Source organism: Penaeus monodon, chromosome 29 (assembly GCF_015228065.2).
Source record: "Penaeus monodon isolate SGIC_2016 chromosome 29, NSTDA_Pmon_1, whole genome shotgun sequence".
NCBI classification, from domain to species: Eukaryota; Metazoa; Arthropoda; class Malacostraca; order Decapoda; family Penaeidae; genus Penaeus; species Penaeus monodon.
Window position 1 is genome coordinate 24,968,806 of NC_051414.1, and position 347 is coordinate 24,969,152.

A 347-nucleotide genomic window follows, 5' to 3' on the forward strand; every position below is an offset into this window, starting at 1 on the left:
TGAATAAAAGCGGGTCACGGGGGTGGGGGGAAGGGGAGAAGGAGAGGGTAGATAAGAGGGACAAACAGAGAGGAAGAGAGAAGGGGAGGGAGGGTGAAAGAAGGGTGAAAGAAGGACACGGGGGTAGAAACGTGAAGGGGGGGGGCGGCTTTACAAGAGAAGTGGGGCAAGAATGCGAGATGAAAAGAAGCACCTCAGGTAGGCAGAGAAGCAATAATAATAAAAAAAAAAGAAATGGAGTGGAAGAGGGAGGGGGGGAAGTGAGCTTCTTATGTCTCTGACCTTCCGTGATTAGCTCCGGACGATAAGCCGCTCCACGACTGCTGCTTCCCCTCTTGGTACCGCTT